The sequence below is a fragment of the Furipterus horrens genome, unplaced genomic scaffold (assembly GCF_987537825.1).
Source record: "Furipterus horrens unplaced genomic scaffold, mFurHor1.1.pri manual_scaffold_5, whole genome shotgun sequence".
NCBI lineage: Eukaryota > Metazoa > Chordata > Mammalia > Chiroptera > Furipteridae > Furipterus > Furipterus horrens.
The window spans coordinates 6,885,768-6,906,467 of record NW_028327175.1 but is presented as its reverse complement, the minus strand read 5'-3'; positions in this window follow the sequence as shown (position 1 = coordinate 6,906,467).

The following is a 20,700-nucleotide window of genomic DNA, read 5'->3' as shown; positions in this document are numbered from 1 at the left end:
CTGAGAAGAGGATGGAATCATGCTAACCGACCTGTTTACAGGAGGTAGAGTTTCTCGTGGTGTGTCTCCCAAGGGGACCATTTGCTCCCAAAGCATCTGCTGTGCTTGCTGCAGGTGGCCTTGCACCTCTCTCGGCAGAGGGGTCAAATTTCTGGCAGACGGTGTGGAATCTGTTCCTTTGAAAAGCTCCTCAGGTGAGACTTCAGGTGTTCCTGCCTTTCTCTTCTTCTAATCACTGATCATCATCCACGCATGAGCATGACAGTATTTCACAGACTGTCCCCAAATCTGAAGATGCAGCTCGCAGCCATGTGAAAACCACTTGAACTGAATTAAACTCTCTCAGTTCTTGAGGTATAATTCATGAAGTATCCATCTGGACCCTCAGAGAAGTTTCCACTGAAATGCGCTTATTGACATGAGTAATGGGTCATTGCCCTGTCTGGCTTGGAGGGATGCTTCAGTATTTCACAAGAGTCTCTTGGAAGTGTACTAACTTATTGTGCTATTTGGTTCCCTCTTCTTCTGCCCAAACACCAGCAGAGCCAGGGAAGGTCACCGGGCAGGGGCTGGAGTGCAAATTTCCTTAGAGAAGAGTATACCTGGTCAAATATTGCTAGCTTTTCTTTTCGTGAACTATTTTAGGGAACCTCAACACAAATGGCCTGTGAGGTTTTCATAAATTTCAAATGGTCTCACCTTCCAAAGAACATATGATCTGGGCCACCAGTTCTCTCATGTATAAATCACCCCCAGATAAATTTTTCCTGAATATCCCTCCCTTCCAAGAAGCTCCAAAATCTGCTCAAATGAGTAGAAGAGACGTTAGAGCAACAACAGATGAAACAGAACAAAACACAATAGGAAAAAGTCAATGACACCAGGAGTTGGTTGTCTAAAGAGATAAACAATTTTGACAAAACCTTGGCTAGACAGATCGAGAAAAATACAGAGAAAACTCAAAGGAAATCAGAAAGGAAAGAGGACTCAACATATGGATGCCACAGAAATAAACAAGATCATAAGGGACTATTATGAACAATTATACACCAACGAATTGGACAACCTAGAAGAAAGAGATCAATTTCTAGAAGCATACACTTACCTAAACTGGCTGGAGAAGATATAGAAAGCCTGAAGAGATCAGTAACATGAGGAGACTGAATTAATCATCAAGAACCTTCCAACAAAGAAAAGCTCAGGACCAGAGGACTTTACAGGTAAATTATACCAAATATTTAAAAGAAGAATTGATATCAGTCCTTCTGAAGCTCTTCCAGAAAAATAGAAAAGGGAACACTTCCAAAGCATCACCTCAATGCCAAAGCCAGAGGAAGACACCACAGGAAAAGAAAATTACAGGTCACCATCCCTAGTGAACAGAGATGCAAACATCCTCAACAAAGTATTAGCCAGCTGCATTCAGCAGCACATTAAAAGGATCATACACAGAACCAAGTGGGATTTATCCATGGGAAGCAAGGGCAGTTTGAACATAAGCAAGTCAATAAACGTGTTACACCACATGACAGAATGAAGGACGAAAATCATGTGGTCACTTTACTAGATGTAGAAAAGCATTTGACAAAATTCAGTATGCATTCGCAATAAAATCTCCCAACAAAGAAGGAAATGCTGCCATTTGCGACAATGTGGATGAAGCCTGAGGACATTATGCTAAGTGCCATATGCCAGACGCAGGACAAATACTACGTAATACTCTCATACGTACATGGGGGACCTAAGATAGTGAAACCGATAGGTGCAGAGAGTAGGACAGTGGCCACCAGGAGCCGAGGGGTTTGGGAAGTGAGGGGGTGTTAGTCCACGGCTCCTGCGTTTGAGTTATATGAGATGAGTAAGTGCTAGAGATCTTCCGACGAACATAATATCCATAGTTCACAACACTGCAGTGTACTCTGAAGAATTTGCTAATAGAATGGATCATATGCTAAATGTTCTTATCACCCACCCAAAATGATAACAAACAAATAATGCAGAAAAAAACTGTTGGAGGTGATAAATATTTTAATGGCATAGATTGTGATCATGGCTTCACAGGTCTATACTTAGCTCCCAACTCAGCACATTGTATAGATCGAATATGTACAGCTTCTTGTATGTCACTCACCTACCTCAATAAAGCAGTTTAACAAATGAAAGAAACAGAAGTAGGAAAAAAATAAACCAGGGTCTTTAATTCTGAAAACCCTTACTAATTAACTGTTTATGAGTTTGTTAATTAACACTCATCTGCATGGTTTGAAAACCTGATCTTGGCTATAATGTTAGAATAAAATTTTTCATCAAACTTTTTTCTTGGTCACAGAAAATTTTTCCTCCTCGATTAAAGGAAATGTAACAGAAAACTGCAAGATGAGGAAAGAGCGAAGAGATGTTTGAGGAAGAGGAACAAACCTAAGAACTGTGCGAACCAACCGTTTTTAGTTAGGGTTAATGTACTAATTGTAAATATGTACTTCACAGTCTTTCCCCTCAGATTTCAATAGTGCCTCTCCTGGATTGGACTGTCTTTATTTGCAAAACTAACATGAGATCACCGAAGTGTCGCTATGGTCTGGATGGAGATACAGTTCAGGGACCAGGCCAGGGATCATGGAGGGAGGGAACAGAGTAGTATGACCTGTGACTAGATACCAAGGGGCAATGTTTTTCAGTGAGAAAGGCCCACTGTTAGAATGGCAGAGGGACAGTGAAGAATGAACATGCATTAATATTAAAATCTAATATTAAATTCTAAGTGGGAAGCGAAACCCCTCCCATCTCCCAAATCTTTCTTCATTAAAATCTCTTATAGGGCCCCACAGTGCGAGCCATTGCACGGCAAAGGGATATTATCTGAGGAAAAGCATGATTATCTTCATATTCAATTGATTTAGCAAAAACAGGGACTCAGGACCAATTGACTCCAAGAAACATGACCTTCTACGTCAAGGGACCATGTTAGAATAGGAGGAAATGGGAGGGAAGTTGAATTGCTCAATGCACATGTGATTGAGCTACTTTCACCTGAACCTTAAATTTTAAGGTAGTGCCAGGGGCTCCGCTTTCTCTGGGCACTACCAGTTTTCTTCTCCTATTGCCCGGTGCTCGGTGTCCTCTAACTCTCATTCCTCTGTCCCACACCCTCCACCTAAGAAATTCTGTGCAGCAATGTACAGATCTGATCCTTGGGGCACATAGGCCAACAATGGACATAGTATTTAGTAAAATCTCATTTCACAGAGTCCCAGGTAATCAGCAATATCAATTCACTTTGATTTTGTATGTTTAATAATAGAAGGAAGGGAACTCTCACAATTAAGGCTATAAAAGCCAGAGATTTGATTAGAAAAACAGTTCTTCCCACTGCAGGCTGTGCACTGTGCAAAGCCCTGAGGAACCAGTTATGAGTGGGATGCATCTGATTTCTAGACACAGGAAGGGTGACGGCCATTCCAGAAATGCTCGCCCTGTCTTGGGCATCTTCAAACCCCGAATCATAACCAACCCACCCAGGGTCCTCCTTCAACAAGACAACTCACTTTTATAGTCACTAAGACAGAAAAGCAGTTAAGTGCATTTAACTCAGAGAAAGTTAAAAAGAAAGAACACTTTAGAGAGAGTCTCAACGCTGACATCCCACGCAAGCCTTCTGTAATTGAAGTGTTACGAAACAAATAGTAGAGTATTTGTTAGAACTGTGGAGGAGAGAGAAGAGTTGGATGGTGTTTCAGGTAAGACTGGCTACTTAATTAGCAAGGCCCAATGCAAAATGAAACTGCAGGGTTAAAGGATGCTTAAGAATGTTTAAGACAGTGACAGCCACATATTAAGGCCACCAGATAGCCCTTCTACGCACTGGGCTCTGTGCACGCCCAAGGGGCCAGCCCTGTCGCCAAGCTTACAACCCGCTTAATGTTTTCTAGAATTTTACTTCATTTTTAACTAAGAACACCCAATGGAGGGGAAAATAGAGCTATAAGAAAGCAAGTAAATGAATTTGATCACAGGATCACCTAAGAAACTGATGTGGAGACTTACATTATAATACAAAATTTTTTTCACCAAATTTTACAACTGTTAATTACCAAAATATTCCCCAAATACATCAGTCATAGATTTCATGCGTATGCATAATTTTAAGGTTTAAAGAGTAATCAGTTTGCAGATACTTAAAGAAGGCAGAAATCATCAATTTTTTTCTTAAATGCAAATGAACCTAAGACATATTTTACTTTCTACCAAAAAAAAGAAAAAAAAAGAAAAATTATTTAGGAAATGGAAGTTTATCAGACAAGATTTTTAACCATAAAAGGCCATCTTATGAGTTGAGATGCTTTTTAACAAACAAGGTTCCTTTAATTATGGGCAATTTATTTCCAATCAGATGTAAGGAAAAAAGACAGGAAATAAGCTATATTTCAGTTCTTACAGTTTCTCATTTTAATCAGTGCATATTATGTGGTTTGCCCAAATTAGCCCTTCCATAAATAATTTATTCCCTACTGCTCAGAGCTTCGATTTCTTCATCTCAAAAATGAGAAGTTCCAGCTAAATGAGCTTTGAATGCCCTCGGAGCCCTAATTAAGTTCAGCATTACTTATTGGTAACACATTGCCTAGAGATTCCCGTGCGAGATCTTGAGGTTGTAAAAAAAGAGTAAGCCATAGCTGCTGAGACCCCGGGCAGTTTACAATCCAGAGGGAAGGCCCACGAGTCAATAAATAACTGTAACGTAAGGCAGCTCCGAAGTTCTAAATCTTCAATTCAAACAAAAACCACAACAAAATTCATCCCGCAGAAGCGCAGAAACTTTTAAGGTTTGGATACGATCGAAAGCTGATGGCCTGGGCGGGAGCACGTGGCACAGATCAAGGTCCTCCAACATTGGGTGTAGATGCTGGAGGCCTGAGTGAGTCCGAGGCTCTTTTACGGCCAGGGTTTCGGGGGTCCCACTGCTGTGCTACCCACACCAGTGCGCAGGGTCCTGTTTGCCTGCCACGTGCTCACCCTCCCTCTCGGGGCGTGCTGACTGATTGCACAACCCGGGCAAATCTCAGACCACACTTCTCTTCACCGCGGACTATCACGGCGCAGCGGCCACGAGGCCGGGCTCTCTCACCCACTCGTTTTGTGTCCTGGGAAGTTCCATTTGGCCGCGGCCTTTTCCACATTACACGGCTTTCATCTCACATATTTGGTCCAGCTGATTGAATCAAGGTTCCAGTCCATTATTCATCCTCTAATGAACAATGAAAATCAGGAAGATTAAAGAATGACAGCTTGAAACAGAGCGTAAAACATAACCAAAGCAACAGAAATTGCATTAATATGGCTGTAACATGATTTTCAAAGGTCTCCAGTCTGGAGTTTGGGCCCAATTTCCTGGCTGCTTCCAAATGAGACCAAGGATTTTAAAGGCTGTGCCTGAGGACAGGCCATGAGCCTAATCATGTTTCCACAAACCGTTCACGGGGCTGCGAGACGGAGCTTATATGGGTACTGTCCAGCCTGGTTCAGTGAACAGTGGCCTCAAAGTAATTTCTTACGAAAACACAGAGCAAGAATTCATCACCAGCTTGGATTCTGCACTTTTCATACCTTGTTTTCCTTAGATGAAACTCTGGTGAAGGGGGCGGGGTCTTCTTTTTATTCTTGAGGAGAGGACTTTGTTGTTCCCGATTGAGTTTCAGGAAGGATCCAGCAATATAGGGCATTTGATCTTGGCCCTCTGGGACCACGAGTGCTGGTTCAGGAGAGTACCTGCTCTTGCCCACGCCTGCCCGTGAAGCTGCATTCAGCACTTCCCCACGTTCATTCCTAAGAACTGACTGTATCCAAAGGCATCGTTAAGCAATATATATTTTCCTGAAGTATTTGGGGAAGTAGGTTCATGTTAAACTCCACAGGCCAAGCATTCAATAAAGATCTCATTCAAAGTAGCTTTTCTGCATTCAGTCCCCTTTTGGCTTCATACCAGTTCAAAGTCTTCTTGTTCAGATGTTTTCACTGGTTTTTCTAGGCTAAATCCTTTCTGCTTGCCAGTCTTCCAAAAGTCCAACCCCCGAGAGCTCACCCTCCCTCTGTAGGCACTGCCCGCTGGGAAAGGTAGTCTAATCTTTGCCCTGACATTTCTTTCTTGGCAGTGCTGTGGGCTCGAACAACCTTCTCTATCACACCAAAACACTGGGTGATAAATCTTTTTCCAAAGCATTACCTATAGAAGCAGAAAGGTGGAAACCACCTTTTGCATGCTTGCTCTGATTAACAAAAATTTAGTGTAGAATCAGGACTCCCTTAATTTATCGGTATTACATATTTCTCATGACTCCAAACATCTGTGGAACATTTTGGGATCGATAATGGGTGTGGGACACGTAATATTATGTTTTTCACGAACTGAGCATTAAAGTGCCTTTATCTTTCATAGTAACAATGAAGAATACATTCTAAGGTAGAAAAATCAAAGTTTCATAAAGAAAATTCAAAGTAGTTTTCAATTTATAGTGATTTTACGTAACGACAAAATTCACATGCATATTTCAAAAAAATCCCCCGCTCCCACCATAATGCGTTGGCAAAAAACGCCTGCATATAATGTGTTAAAAAACTACGGTGCTGTGAAAATACAGCTCTTGTCATTCTTCCATCTTGCCCCGTTCTGGCCTAAAAGCCGAAAAGCAGGAAGGGCACAAGCCTGTAGCAGTAGACCACGGTTAACAGTGTAACGTGCGTACAAGGCACATGAAAGAATCTCCTCCTATGACTTATATCCAAGCAATGTCACCTTCACAATTCGTGTCATTTCCTTGGGATGACCCCCAAACAAAACAATGACCGAGATAAATGTCTGGGCTTTGAATACCTCAAAATGACCTGCAACAAGACTGCACTGCTCTGATTCCCTGCAGAGTGATTACATACCACGTGGAAACTGCCACCCTCCATGGAGAAGTGTCGATACTTGGGTTTCTGTCCCTTTTCCTGCTTTGAAGATCAGGGCTGGTTATATTGCTTTCTATGTTTCTATGTACTAAATCATTATAGCATCAACATTTACTTGGATTTATTCTATCAAATGCACGTTTGCCCTTGCCCTGTCATTTCAACGACCTAGCCACCGAGCTCTGCATTAAACCAATGATTGTGGACTGGCTATTCTTTGCAAGGCACCTTGCAATATAGGGGTTACAAAGATAAATAAGGTAATTCCTCATCTTCATTAAATTCACATTTAATCGAGGGAGCTACAGAAAACAAAACAGCTATAAACAAAAAGACAAAGTAGAGGAAGGAGAGGTTGTTCCTTGCCTGGGGAAAGTTAGGGGACCGGAATGACCTTTTAAAGAATCGAATCTGATCACATCTCTCCTCTATTTAAATCTCTCTAATGGCTCCCCGTCACATTCAGAATAAGAAACAAACTGTGAGCCTGTCAGTCCACTCTCCAGCCTTTCAACCAGTCTCAGATCCTGCTGCTGTCTCTCTTGGTTACTGCGCTCCAGTCACACTGGTCCTCAACTCAAACAGGAAGTGGAATGTAGATTTTTTAAAAATTAAATTGCTTACTGGTTGCATGCCTTGTGTTTTCAATGTCAAAGGACTCCCTTCTGTAACATGTCAAAAACAGTGGAGCCACAGTAGAGTGGTAGAGAATTAATGTCCCCAGTAATAGAGGGTTGGAGAAAGAAGGAAGGATTTATAGTGTAGCTTTTCATCTTGTCCATAGCCCAGAACTCAAAATTAGGAAAGAATTCTGAAAAAGCCTTTTCTGCTTATGCGCTTTTAGGAATTTCTATGATTTAATAAATGAAAGGATAATTTTAAATGTAATAATAATAAGCACTAACATTTATTGAGCATGTTGCCATATACATGCCAAGCATTAATGCTAATTTTTTTCTGTTTTTTGTATGTTTTATTGATTATGCTGTGACAGTTGTCCCAATTTCTTTTTCCTTTGTTCCCCTCTGCCCAGCACCTGCCTCCCTCAAGTAGTTCCACCCCCCTTAGTTCATGTCCATGGGTCGTGACACCCCTCCACATGCTCCCCATACCTATGATTCTGTTCCCACTGTGGTTGTCTGCTTAGCTTGTTTTTCTTTTTTCTTTTTTAGATTCTGTTGTTGGTAGTTGTGATTTTGTTGTCATTTTAATGTTCATGGTTTTGATTTTCTTTTTCTTCAGTGAATCCCTTTAACATTTCATATAATAATGGCTTGGTGATGATGTACTCATTTAGCTTTACCTTGTTTGGGAAGCACTTTATCTGCCCTTCCATTCTAAATTATAGCATTGCTGGATAGAGTAATCTTGGTTATAGGTCCTCGTCTCTCATCACTTTGAATATTTCCTGCCAGCCCCTTCTTGCTTGCAAAGTGTCTTTTGAGAAATCAGCTGATAGTCTTATAGGCACCCCTTTGTAGGTAACTCTCTTCTTTTATCTTGCTGCTTTTAAGATTCTCTCTTTATCTTTAACCTTTATCATTTTAATTATGTGTCTTGGTGTGGTCCTCTTTGGGTCTAACTTGTTTGGGACTCTCTGTGCTTCCTGGACTTGTATGTCTATTTCCTTCCCCAAATTAGGGAAGTTTTCCTTCATTATTTTTTCACATAATTTTTCAATTTCTTGCTTATCCTCTTCTCTTTCTGGAACCCCTATGATTTGGATGTTGGCTCATGTAAAGCTACCCCAGAGGTTTTTAAGCCTCTTCTCATTTTTTTTTCAATTCTTGTTTCCTCATTCTGTACTGGTTAACTGTTTATTCCTTCCTTATCTTCTGATCTGCTGATTTGAACCCTGGTTTCCTTCCCTTCACCACTGGTTTTGTGTGGATTTTCCTTCATTCACTTAGTACAGCCTTCATTTCTTCCCTGTCATACTTAATCTTTCCTGTCAGGTCTGTGAGCATTTTTATCACTAGTGCTTTAAACTGTGCATCTGTGAGGTTGGCTATCTCTTGTCACTCAGTTTTCCCACTGAAATCATGATCTGCTTCACCTTTTGGGCCATACTTCTCTGTCTCCTCATCTTGACAGGCTCCTGTGTTTGCCTCTGTGACTTAGGTAGAGTTATTGCCCCTGTTATGTTGTAAGGAGTGGAACCTTAGGTATTTGTTAGTGCTGATGACCTGTTTCACCATGTTGTGGTGCTGTATGTGGGGTAGAGGTCTGAGAAGGAACAGTGTTGCTTGTCCTGCACTCACCCCTCTTCCAGTTTCTTCCACTGCCCTTATCCCCCACTAGTTTTCATAGTCGGAAGCAATGTGGCTCTATTTTCCCTGGCGCCAGAACCATGAGGTCTGTGGTCTGGTCTGGGGCTGGGATCGCTTCCCTGGTTTAAATTGTATGACTGTGCTTTTTGATGTGGCTACAGTCCCCATGCTACTGCCCCAGTGTCGCACTTTGTTCTCTCCATCCTGGCTCCACCCCTCCTACCTGTCTGGCTGAATACAGTGATACCTTGGCTAACGAGTGACCCTGCTAATGAATTTTTCAGCTAACAAATATTTTGTCCACTGTTTTCGGACTCAGCTAATGAATGTTTTAGGGGATGCACGCGCTAACATCAAGCAGCAAATATGAATGGCCGGGTCATTCCAGGAGCTTATCTTTTCTGTGTGTATGCATGTAACAAAGAAACGAGATGACCACACACATAGGGGGCACCCACCAACCCGACTGGGTTGTTTCTGTTCGAGACAGTGAGCAGTGAGACGCCTGATAACACGAACTGCTTTGGATGTGATGACGACATCCTGTCACAATGTAAAGGTCATCAGCTTTTCATCCTACTTTCTGTTCTCCTTCCTCCATTTGGGTCACTGTTCATCCCAGCCTTTGGTGAGTGTTTGCCCTTGTGTCGTGTGCTTTTTACTATTTTATAAAACTTATCTTTAAATAGTGCGCAGCATCCAGAATGGATTTCAGCTCATGAAGATTTCAGCTAATGAATGTGATTCCAGAATGAATTATCTTCATTAGCTCAGGTATCACTGTACTTCTTCTTTATTTCTTTGTTTGTTAAACATTTATGTAGTTTGATTTTCTGGATCTTCTAGATTTTTTTAGTTTTGAAGTGGTTGTAAATCTCTTCTTAGTTGTGAGGGAGACACAGTGTGTCTACCTGCACCTCCATCTTGGCTGGAAGTCTCTAAAGTAATTAATGCTAATTTCTTTACACATATCTTTTAAGTTAATTCCCCCAAACCCATGAAATATTACTATTACTAAAATTATCTTCTAGATGAGAAAGTAAGTTAGAGGGATAAATATCTTGCAAAGAAAATAATTTGCCATCTAGAGTGAGCTTTTAACCTTATAGCATATATCACTTCATATCAATATAATACATTGTTGTTAAACCATGGCAAAGCTTTCTGGACTTCTTATTATTCCAAGCAGTGACTGTACCTGAGATGCAGTTTAAAGACCTAGAAACATATAATTATTGCAAACAATCATGTGTCCCTAGGCCTGGGCCCAAAGACATATGGGCAAATTATTTTAATAGATAAAATTGTACCTTTGATTTTTTTTATTAATTTAATTAAATATGAGTATATAGTTTGGCAATTTCTAGAAAGGCATTAGAAATAAATACTTTTTTTTATACTATGCAGCAGAAAGAAAGAAGGAACTCCTGCCATTTGCAACAACATGGATGGAACTAGAGAGAATTATGCTTAGTGAAATAAGCCAGGCAAAGAAAGAAAAATACCATATGATAACACCTAATACAGGAAACTAAAGAACAACACAAACAAACGAACTGAATAGGACAAAGGGCAGAAGAGCAGTCAATAGGGGTGGGGGAGAGAAGGGGGAGAAGTAAGGGAAGGGTTTAGTCAAGGAATGTGTATAAATGACTCATGGACGTGGACAACGGGGAGGGATATGATTGTGGGAGAAGGGGTAGGCTGGGTGGGGGGGAGCAACGGGGGAAAAATGGGACAACTGTAATTGAAAAACCAAAAAATAAAATTAAAAGAAAAAGAAATAAATACTGTTTTTTCAATAATTAATAATATAAAAATTCAATGATCTGCAATGCTTTCAAGTCTCAACATTTCCTCAGTGGCTCCTTGGGTGGGGACCGTCATTGCTCAGAGTAATCCATGTATTTGGTAATGAGAAAGGACACACACATAGGGCTTTACCCAGGGTCCAAAGCCTAGGGGACATTTCTTTTCCTTCTTATGGGGCAGAAGACCCTCCTGGAGTGTTTGAGAATCTGATTATTAAGCATGACATAGGAGGGACTCATGAATTGGCACCTTAGCCAGTTTAGGTGATTTAATATACTGATCACAGAGACAACATTTTAAAAAACTATGTTTCAGAACATACTCAAAGTACTTATCTGCTAAGGCCAAAACACACACACACACACACACACACACACACACAGAAGCAACATGGATAGAAAACTTCCCTCCCTGACAGAATAGGGTTGCCAGATTTAGCAAATGAAAATACAGGATATCCAGTAATGTTTGAACTTCAGATAAATAATGAATCATTTTTAACTATAAATATAGCCCATTAATATTTGGGAGATGCTTATGCAAAAGAAAGATTCACTGTTCAACTGAAATTTAAATTTAACTAGGTACCTGGTCTTTATCTGGCCAACTTATTACAGAGAAGCCTGATTAATCAGTTTCAATTCAGTGGGTTTAAAGATTGCACTTACATTTGTGCGCAGACCTGATGGGATGTCGTAAAGGGGAATGAGGGCATCTTTTCATTACAAAAAAAATTAAATCCAAAAGAAAAAAAAAAAAAAAGCATACGCAGAGAACTAGAACAGTAAGTAATTCTGCACCATTCCCAGCAAACCTGTCGCACGTTGAGGGTAGCTCAGTCTGGCAAAGGTTGTCAGATGGGACCCACCAGCCTGCCCATGTCACCTAGCAGATGGTCTCATCCCAAGCCACTCTGGGCTGCTTCTCACCACCAGGAAGATACCTGAACCAGTTCCCAAGGGAGAAGGCCCGAGTGCTGTTCAGATGGTAAATTTGCAAGGGATTTATTTTCTGATTAAAATAAAATCCCACATGTCTTGATATCAGACTTCCAGCCAATTCAGCTGCCCATTAAATAATCATGCCTTCACGATTAAAGGGGAAAAGCCTCCAGAGTAGAAAAGAGCTGGTGCTGGCTGGCATGGAATTGTGGGTAAGCTACCCCTCTTGTCTTTAGAACTATGATTATGATTTTTTTCTAGCCTGTGGATTAGGTAGAGCAGAGACTCCAATGCCCTGGGAACCTGTGTAAGAGTGGAAAACCCTACAAACTAAAAACCAACCTGGGAGGCTGGGTCAGGAGCATAAAGTCCTCTGCCCTTTAACATCCCTGGAGGATGTTGTCACTGCCTTACAGGGAGATAGACCTTCCACAATGAAGAAACAGCTGACTGCACTTGCAGACTTCCCAGAGGCTGAGACCTCACCTGCCAACCTCACCTCCTGTTCCTCCCCTTGCTGGGTGTGAGCAGGGAGGGAAGCCGAGGTGCTACGTGAGGTCCCAGCCTCGGTACCTTGGGTTTTATATAACAGTGACTCACTGGTCTCACCTGGTCTGGCCCGCAGCCACCACAGCCCTCAGCTGCTGTTGGAAGGACCTCTTGAAGACCCCAGCCAGCTTTAGGGAGCTTGTCACCCCTTTCTTTCTCTGTCTCGTAGCATCTCTGTAGGTATTTGCTAGCTGCCATAACTACCCCAGGCTCAGTGGCTTGAAAAATAGGAGTTCACCATCTCACAGCTCTGGAGGTGGCAAGCCGCTGGGCTTCTGCAGCCATCTTTGGCGTTCCTCAGCTTCTGCTGCATCGCCCTGGTCTCTGCCTTCATGATCATGTGACATCCTTCTTGCGTAGGCAACTAAATCCAAATTTCTCATTCTCACAGGGACACTGGTCATGTTGGATAAGGGGCCCACTCTACTCCACTATGACCTTATCAAAACTAATCATACCTGCAACAACTCTATTTCCACATAAGGTCACATTCTGAGATACTGGGGTTTAGGACTTTAACACAAGAATTTGGGGTGGGGCGGGGTACAATTTGATCCATAACAGTAGGGTTCACGAGAAATGGCAAATATGAAAGCATCCTAAGAAGGAGCCTAAATAGGGTGTATAAGTCGTCGGCAGCCGTCTGTCTCGAGAGACGATGGTGTAGCTTCTTAAGAGTCTATCTGCACCGCCGAGAATGGCTGTGCAGTCCGACTCGGGAGTGACACGGTATCTGTCTCCTCCCGTGTTGAATCGACATCTTGCGATGACGCTGGAGTGTCCTCTCCAGTGAAGCTGAAGCTACAGAGCCTGGGCAGGGTGATATGGAGGGTCTGCTGTTGCCCATGCAGCGGACCCCCCCTCTCTTCGCAGCTGAAGGGTCCAAGGGAAAGACGGTGTCAATACAGCTTGGCTTCAGGTGCGCCGCAGGAGTTGCCGGTGTTGACTACAACGTCAAACCGCCTTAGGGACTCCGGCTCCGGATTTTCTGTCGGGGTTTACTCCCTTAGCCTTTCCCCTGAAGAGGTATGCCGCAAGGCAGCGGAGGTTTTTTGGAGTCAGAGTTTTCCTTCTCTGATGTGCCCTGACTGGAAGATCGAACCAGCGACACTTAGCTTGCAGGCCGACGCTCAATCCACTGAGCCAAACCAGCCAGGGTTGGTGTATAAGTACTGCTGGGGAAAGGAAGGAAAGCCTGCTCTGTCTTCCCGACATTTGCACAAAGGAAGGGACTTTCGTCACTCTCCTCACACAGCTGAGTGTTGAAGGATAGTGTGCCAGACGCTGTGCTGAGCATTTTGAGGGTGTCATTTTACCCACATGACAATTCTACAGGCAGTATTGTTGTGCCCGTTTTAGAAACAGAAGGATGTCGTTGAGGCTCAGACACTCCAAGATCAAAAGTCACCCAGCCAGGCTGGGACAACGGTACTCGCATAATCAATGAAAAACAAGCAAACAAACAAACCAACGAGTCACCCAGCTGGGAGGCATTGGAGCTGGTAGTGAAATCCAGGTGTCTGAGCTTGGACCCCATGCTCCTAACCCCCTCCCTGCCTCGAGGAGGGTTTAGAGTGGGCAGGTAGGAGGAGACGAGAGGGAGAGGGGGGGACTGGTGGGAAAGACGCTACAAAAAAGGGAATCGAGAGGTTTGGGAACTGGCTTGATTTGAGAGGGAGGAAGGAGTTGGCGTGGGCAGGGTTCACGCTGAGGTCTTGAACTTGTGTGCCTGCAGAACGATGATAACTTTGACAGCAGTAAGGAAGTCCAGAGAGGGAGCAACTGGGGGCAAGGGAGAGGAAGGGCAGGAGTGAGCTCCGTTGCGGGCATGCCCAGCTTGGACCTCATCACCCCAGGAAGAAGAGCCAGGGAGAGAGACCACAGTGCCAGCAACCCAGTCATCCGTGGGCACCGATGCAGAGGAAAAGTCAAGTGTTGCAACAGACGCAGGAGAAGCTGGAGGGAGTGAGAAACGCCAGGTTTAAAGTTTCCCTGTTCTGATTTTTAAAACTTTTTCTCACGGGCAGCCACTTCGATCGTGTTCACTGTTGATTGGTGAGAGGGCGGGGTGTGAACTGTTTGCTCGCCACTTTCCAGTTCAGATTTAATCTTTCGAAACTAGATTATCTCCCCTCCCCCCCTTTTGTTTCTCAAGGCAAAACAACTTAAGTTACAAAGTATCCAAGAAAAATAAACCTCTATTCCCTATGCATTTCCATGAGTCTGCCTTATTCGCTAAGAATCAGGGGAACGCAGCAATTTTTTGTCTTCTTAGTGGCTTGTTGTGTGATATTAGGTGCTTAATATCATGCTTATATCTTGTGCTTGTTGTGAAAGAAATCTTTGACCGTAAACAGACTCTGTGAATTTATGAACATAGGCCAATGGACGTCTGTAGCATAAAATTTGTATGTAATAAATATATCCACACACATACATTTTAAATTACTTCAAATTCATACGTGGAGGAGAAGATAGTCCTAGGCGATTCCTCACAGCATACATTCTATGATTTACTACATAATGAATCATGAACTTAGAAAGAACATACGTATTGACTCCCCTACGTTTACAGTGTCTCCTCTCTCCTCTCTCCTGCTCACATGCGCACCTACTGTGTACTGCCGATTGCTATCCACCCCCAGAATGAAGACTTTCTGCATGGTCTGTCCTTTGTATCTGTCCCTCCTTCCTCCCAATAACTTGATGAATAAGACTTGATTTGTCTCACTTGTTCTTGTTCTTTCTTTTTGCTTTAATTGGTACAGTGCAATAGTATAAAATTACCATGTTTAAGGAGATTGTTGCTAATTCTTTGTGGATTACCGCTCCCTAATAAACCCTGCGTAGGTAATACAACACACACACGCACCCCCAAAGTAGGAACCTTACATTTATTCTACACCCTTAAACCGACGTCACTTTAACAACATACGTCTACAGTACTGCAAAGTCCCACGATAGAGCAAAAAATCCGCGATAAATAATTAAATATGATATTTTTTAAAATCCCGCGATACAGTGAGGCCGCGATAAGTGAACCGCGATGTAGAGAGGGACGGCTGTCGTTGTTTCAGCTTTAGAGCCAAGTGCCTACAGATGAGAGGGACAGAAACCCATCGGTCCCAGCTGTATTCAAGCAGTGGGTGTTAACCATGATCTCTGGACCAGCAGCATCTGCAAGAGTTGGAAAACTTGGTAGAAATACAAATTCTTGAGACTTACCCTAGAGTCACTACAGCAGCAACTAAGAGGAAAGGAAGGCTTCAGCCCAACCCCTTCATTGTAAGGCGCCCTGCAGGTGACTCGGATGCACCCTGAAGCTTGAGAACGGCCGCCTCGGAGCAACAGAATTTACTCGGCATCAAACGCGGGGCTGTTCTTGCCGACACAGAGTGGGTACTCCCCACGCTTCATCAGAAGGGTGTTTGGCGTTTGTTTTATCATTTTGTTTTGTTTTGTTCTCTAGAATAACTGATGTTTGGCTTCTGCAATAAGTTCAATAACTTTGGGCAAATTTCTTGACCTCTCTGGGTCTTATTTTCCTCATCTATAAAATCAGAACTTCAAACTCTCTGATCTTTGTGGTCTGTTCCCAGTTCCACTAATGTGCATTCCCGTTGTTTGTACATCAATCTCTCTATGGATAACAGCATTTATTTTCAAGAGGGCAGAGCAGAGTCGGCATCTTGAGGTGAGGTTAACGTGTGCACATGGCGATGAAACCCACATCCTTGGTCTCTTCAGGTAGCAGCCTATCAAGCATATTATGTACAAAAATAAAAATTAAATCACATCCTACCAGAAGTGAGTAAACTTTTTCTGGAAAAGGCAAAATAACAAGTATTTCAGGCTTTTGTGGCCATTGTTCTTGTTGCAACTACTCAGTTCTCCCAGCCCTGCAAAAACAACCCTGAACAATATGTAGGGTAGCCTGGTGAAAGTGCCAATAAAACTTTACTTATAAAAACAACCGAGGGGTGGGTTTGGCCCATGGGCCTCCACTTGCCAACCTTTGCTTCACTCTGCTTCTCTCTTTCAAAATTAAAATAAACAATGTAACCAGGTCTTAGTTGATTGCTTAAGTCATTAATAAGATATTTAATTGCCAATCCGCTAACAATCCATTAACCAATTGCAACCATCAGAAGCAACCAAAAATATCCAATGTCCCTGTTTTGCTTTGCTGGTGGTTCTGTAAACAACCAACGAAAGCAGAGTGTGGGGCAGCCCCAGGCTGAGGCCTATTTCTCCACCTTTGACTCCGGGGAAGCAAATGTTCTATTTTCACAGACTTTGAAACAGTTCCGGTTTATCCTTCCTACTGTATCAGAGGGCGAACTGAAAGATAGAGTAATTACCTCTGTGCCTGAGGACCCCACAGTGACCATTTAGCTACTGTTCTAAGGTTCAATTCTCATTCGAAGCCTGCCTATGCAGACTAGGTATTGATTTTCTGTCTTCTCAAAAGCTATTGATAAGACAGCTTTTGTTTAAAACCTCGACTGGAAAAACAGTAAAGACGCCATTGCGTTGTTGTCCCAGCGTGCTGTGACGGGCAGCAATTCAATGCACGCTGTTAGCGTCTGTTCCTAACGAGCAGGATGGGGAGCCTGGGCAGAGCAGAAGGAAGATGCAAGGCCCTGCTTTAATTTCTAGTTGCATGAATGCATCCCAGAAACACAAGCAATTGGGCTCATTTCACAAATGGAAAAAGACAAGGAAAAACACTAGACAGCTTTCCAAGTCCAACAGGAAAACATGTTGGGTAATTCTGAAATTTCCCACCCTTCGCTCTGGTCCCAAGTGGAAGCACATGCTAGAGCAATAGCCTGAACTCCTTCCGAACTCTGAGTTAGATCCGTGCTAACTCCCCTTATAGTGTTATCCATTCAGCATCTTCTGTGTTATCCTTCTGTGCCCGTTTGTACTTAGTCTTCGCCTGACTTTTTCCCAGAATGCAGTGCCTAACGGAGAGCCACGTCTTGGGCTGCTGCTGTTTCCACCACCTTGATAAACGTCATGTCACTGTGCTGAGTGGCGCATGGACACCACGGGGACAGTGGCCCACTGTTCTGTTTTAAAAGGACGTCTGTAGGCCCTGTTTTCAGAAAGTATTAGTGCAATAAAGCATGCAGATGCAGTGACAAAATGTGGGCTGAGGCCTGCACATCCTCAGGTGTCAAAGAATACCTGTTGTCCACCTTCCCCACTTGTTCCGAGTAGAATGTAGTATAGTCTATGACTCTACATCCTCAAGGACAATCCATCAGGTAAATATATCAGATTCTTCCATTTCGCGAGTCACACTCCAGGGCCGGGCGCTCGCCAGTGGTTAGGTTATTGCTTGGATCCTGAGACGTGCTCTGGCAGACATCACCATGCTGTGGTCAAGGTGATGCCAGCATTGTTCTTCGGCAACACCCCACCACGTGAAGTGCTCTCAGCCCCTGCGTGGGACAGGCTGGAAGATTCAGGGGATTAAACCTCCCACAAACAGGTCCCAGTCAGGGATGGCTGAACACGAAGGGTAAATATTCTAGCTTCTTCACCCATCAGGTAGGGTGAGTCTTGGTGTGTCTCACATTGAGTTCCCCAGAGAGACTGAGCCCCAGTGCTCACAGCAGTAACTGTGAGGAGGATAAGGCACCTCCTTCCCTTCTCTGCCTCCCTCTCTGCTCCCCTACATATGCCCTCTGAGATCACTTCCTAAATAAACTACTTGCTCTCCACTCTGTCTCAGCATCTGCTCCTGGGGAAACCCGAATCACGCCATTGGGAAATCTGTAGCTATTGCTACCAACGTTCAGTACATCTGACTTTCTCCTCTTCTTGACATTTTATTTGTACGGTAAACTGAGAAGATGGGGATTAGAGCCCCAAAATAGATTCACTACAGGCTCTCAAGTCTCCATCCCTGGAGATGTGGCAAGCTGAGACAGATGCTTAGCTGCCTGGGAATGGTAACATTTATCTGAACCTCTGAGAAAAGACTCTGATTTCTAATTTATGCAGCCTGGCTGGATTTGCCAAATCAAAACATTAGGACCAGTCTGTTAGTCAGAATTGGTTTGGATCTCCTGCCCTCCATGTATTGAATTCTGTTTTCTGAAGATAAAGAGATAAACCTCTCAATGTAAAAGTACTGAAATCCACTCGTGGTTATCAAAACCAGGGTGAAGATACTTATTCTGAACATACTGAGTTTTTGTAACATGTGTCAAGACCTCTTTTGACCCTTATAATGGCCTGAAATTTTATTGAGTGATAAACTCCATGTATAGATGAGGAAACTGAGGCCAGAGAGGTTGAGTAACTTGCCTAAAATCACAACCAGTGGGACCAGGTTTCTAAAGCAGAATCTTTGTAGCAAGGGGCCCACACACTCCCCTGCTAAGCTGTTCTGTCTCCGCAGAGCCTCTGCCTCGGCTGTGGGCACACCGGGCAGTGTGATGGTGGCAGTGTGATGAGAGCCGTCCTGTAGATGCCCAGGCCATGACAGAGGGAGACCAACTTGAGACCAGAATAAAAACACATTGGTTTTAGGGCCAGCTAGTTGTGTGACAGACAAACTTCCCCATTCCTTTAAGTCTTATCTCTTCTATGTAAAATGAAGATGTTGGATTAAATACTTCTAGGGCACCTTGCAGCTACGAAATGGGACTTCTTTTTCTTATGAAAAGTTGGAAGGAACCTTTTTTTCGAACTGCTACGGTGTTATTAGTGTACCATGATTGTCTGGAACTACAGATTTAGAAACCCACCTGAGCTGCCATGCCAAATTCAAGAGAACACTTGTTGGATTGAAAATGCAACGATGTCCATAGATTAATAAGAAAACCTGAGGTATAAAAGGCTATTTAAATAGGCATTTTGATGGAGAAGGAAATTACCTCAAGTGTTCCTAACCAAAGATAATTCTACAATTTTAATCATCTCTATCAAACTATTCTACATTAATCATGCTGCCCCGCCCGCTTCAATTTAAATCTTATTGGAGAGAAAATGGTTGCGGATCCAGCCAGACAACTGAATATTGATACACAATTCCAAAGACTCATCACCAGCCATTTATAAGGTGGTGCAAAAATAATGTCTAATTTCGAGGTCTATTTTAAAAATGAAAAGCCCATGATTATGAAAATATTTATTCATTAACATAACCTCCTTTGCTTTCTAGAACCTCATTCCATCTGTCAACTAGCTTATAAATGACATGCTTGTAAAATTCTTTAGGTTTTGAAGCAAAATATGAATCCAACTCATTTTCAACCTCTTTTCTTGATGTCAACCTAAGACCATAAAAATTGTTCTGTAGTCCCCAAAACAAGGGATAATCAGAAGAAGCAAGGTCAGGAGAACATGGAGGATGAAGCAATATTTCCTAACCAAGCTCTTTCAAGAAATTTTTGGTGAGTTGAGCTGTGTGAGGACGAGCATTATCATAATGGAAGATGACACCCTCTCTGTTGACTAAGGAGGGTTGCTTTTGGTTCAAAGCTGCTTTCAAATGATGAAGTTTTTCACAGTAAAGATTAGCAATAACTGTTTGATTGTTGTCTAACAGTTTATAATGGACAATTCCTTCCATATCTCACCATACACTCAACATGATCTTCTTTGGATGAAGTCCTCCTCTTGGTTGCTGAACTCTTCTTCCTCCTCGACTGACCCACAATGGGTGGCATTTAACGTTATGGTAAAGGGTCCACTTCTCAGCACCCGTAACAAGCCGACCTAAAAATGGTGCCTGAAGGTGTCACAAAAGCAATGATTCACAACAAGCAACACGCTGTTGCAGATTCTCTGGAGACAGTTCGTGTGGGACCCATTTTTCAACTACTGAAACCTTTCTGATCCTTTTCAGTTGGCGTAGCATGGCTGTATGGGCTACGTTACATTGTTCTGCATGTTCCCTAGAGGTAATGGTGGGGTTTTCTGTGACAACAGCTTCCAACACTTCAGAATCAAGGTTTTTTGGATGACCCTCTTTTGGCTCATTTTTCAAACTGAAATCCCCACTTTGGAAACAGGAAAACTACCGCCTGCAACTTCTTTCAGTCACTGCATCATCCCCATAAGCGCTCTGAATAGACTTTGCTGCTGTACTTGCATTGGCACCTTTATGAAACTCATAGAGGAAAACATTTCTAATGTGGTCTTTAGATGGGATGAACATG